Consider the following 2,886-nt stretch of genomic DNA (forward strand, 5'->3'; position numbering starts at 1 on the left):
CAACTCTGGCACACAATTTGAGATTAATATTAGAGATATTTTTAATACATTGTGTTGGCATTATGATAGATGTGTTGTCCTTGATGGAAACCTACTTAATAAATATGTCAACATGATCAGTCTAGTACAGATGTGACAGATAGATTGGAAAAAGGAATACTAGTTCAGAGACAAAGGAATGATAAATATGAAGTTTGAGGAATTATACGTGGGTTTTGTGAAGCAAATCCACATACATACGCAGGTTTTGTGAAGAAAATTCATGTATACGCAGGTTCTGTGAAGCAAAGCCACATACATATGCAGATATGGTGAAGAAAAGTTGCGTACAATTTTTTCACCATGGTATTCTAAATACCAGGGGTCTTTATCATGGTATTGGCCCATAGTAATGAGCACGACAATAGATATTTGATCCCGTCAAATAATTCCATCACCATAACTAAAGGTTTGACCCATGGTATTGGCTAAGGCATAAGCTACATGGAGATAAAAGTATTTTTAAGGGTGTGCATGACATGGGTTGTTGATGAATTGTTTTGATCTGAAATAAGTATGCACTCGGGAGTGTGATGATGGATCAGATCTTATAGAATTGAAAAGAGTACACATTGAATAATCTACTTATGGGTTGATAGATCTGTGATGATGTTGTTATGATGTGTTTCTTTTAAAGTGTATGCCGATATTTGGCTTTGACTGATGTTTTTTTGTGCAACGAAGGTATGATTTAGTAGTTACAAATATGTACACAGGTTGTCTTTAGAAATATCGTGTACATACATGGATCTACTTATGGGTAGTCATGTATAGATTCCGTAGTATGAACATATTTTTATGTGGGTATGCTTCTTGAAAGACACGTACATACACAAACGTGTTTCATAAGGGTCGCATACATCTGCTAGGATTTTGCAGTATGAAGTGATGACTATGGCCGATTTTTTCTGTTATGTTTGTTGTTCTCTGTCAATGATGTTTGTTTCATGATAATCTGTGTGTGACAGTTCTGGTTTAGTTGAGTGTTTTATGGAATGATATGTTTTTGATCAGAGTTTATAGTGGCATCAGTTGGTTTCAGTGATGGGTAACAATGTATGGTTGTGCATTGAAGTTTCTAGTATGTTTTGATTTAGTTTGATCTAGTTGCACTGGTTTCATTGGTTGATTGAAATTCAGTGATTTATTCATTTAGTTCAATAATTAAGTGTATTGATTCAGCATATGGTTATGTATTTGGCTCCGTAATATGTGATGGTTTCAAAGTGTGATTTAGTGATTGATTCAGTGGTACAGAGATGCAGATTCAGTTTTCAATTAATTAAGATATGTACACATATATTGTTCAGTAAAATCACATACATACGTGGGTATGACTCATAATAGTAGCGTATACATTCTAACATATGACTGATCAGTGTTTGCAATGACAGGATCTGGTTTCAGTGATGAACAGTATGTGGTTTAGTATTCTGATGAATGGGTATACAGTGATATAAGTTGGTTTGGTTGTTTGAGAATAAGTTAGTTCAATGATTGATTTGGTGATTTAGTTTGTTGAGTGATTAAGTGATTTGATGTAGTGTTTGGTTTCAATATTGTTATTTGGAATTGGGCTTAAACGATGGTAGTTGGTCTAGTCTAAAAATTTGATGAAAGGTGGCCTACAAGTTGTGATGTTTTGAATCAGGTGGATCCAGTATGAAAATTTTGAAACGTGGTCCATGAAGGTGCTAAGGGTTGGAGCCTTCAGTGAGGAAGTCGAAGCTTCCTTCCAGTGGTAGATGGTAAATCTGATTAGGGGGTTGGAGTTCCCTTCTGGTGGTGCTGGTAAATGATATCATGGGGTTAGAGCTCCCTTACAATGGGTGCTAGAAAACGAGAGAAGGTTGTAGCTCTCTGTAGGTGGTTTCCTGTGTGCTGGTGTGATTTTGTTCCAATACAACGTTGTAAGAAGTTTTTCATTATAATAAAAGATGAAGACAAAGACGACAACATCAATGGTTTTCTCCCACATTGGGTTTCCACCTAAAAATCTCGGTATTAATGTGTGTTGATGTGTTGCTTAGTGTGATGGTTTATTCTATTCTTACTGCACATGGTTATCGTTTGATAAATGCCTAATGAAATACTGATATATTGGTTCAAGTTAAACATATGATGAGTTAACTGAAAAACTAGTTAACTAGATATGCTAGTTGGCTGCATAACAGTTGTGCAAATACGCAGGTTGAATTCACTATAGTCACGTAAAGAAATATGAATAAGAAAAGAAAATTTTAAGTGAGTTTTTTAAAATACTAATTCACCCCCCCTTCTCAGTATTTTTCCTAACACATTGAGGCTTACATGCATTAATCGCAAGTTCTCTCACCAAAAAAATTGGGAATACATCAATGTCCCCTATTCGTTGGATCTTCTAGGTGACTCGACATACACCTCATTTACTCATACCTAGTAAGATGTACTTGGGCATATTTACTCTCATTGGTGTCAATAGTAAGTAGTCTCATGTTAGTTAACAATATTCATTAATGGTTGGTAATCAGACAAATTCTTTCTATGTTTGACACTAACCGAATTCATTCACATAGATAAGAATTATGCCACAATGCAGATATGAATGAAGACTATATGGTTTCAACAATAATCAAGAATCAATTCCAAGAATCCAACATCAATAACTTATTTCCAACAATAATAAGGTACAAAGGTTCCAATTTAAGATTTTATCCTCTATTCATACAACCAAGAAAAAAAGAAGCATGTCATATGCTTTCACTTAAAAATCCGTGATCCAACAATAACAACTAGGATCCCTTAGATGCATAACTTATGGACTTTTAAAGTAGGTGAATTTATGTTGTTTTATAACCTCTAATCAAT

This window comes from Pinus tabuliformis, chromosome 3_2 (assembly GCF_031772625.1).
Source record: "Pinus tabuliformis cultivar Carrire ecotype Pingquan chromosome 3_2, CPIR1, whole genome shotgun sequence".
In the NCBI taxonomy this organism is placed as follows: Eukaryota; Viridiplantae; Streptophyta; class Pinopsida; order Pinales; family Pinaceae; genus Pinus; species Pinus tabuliformis.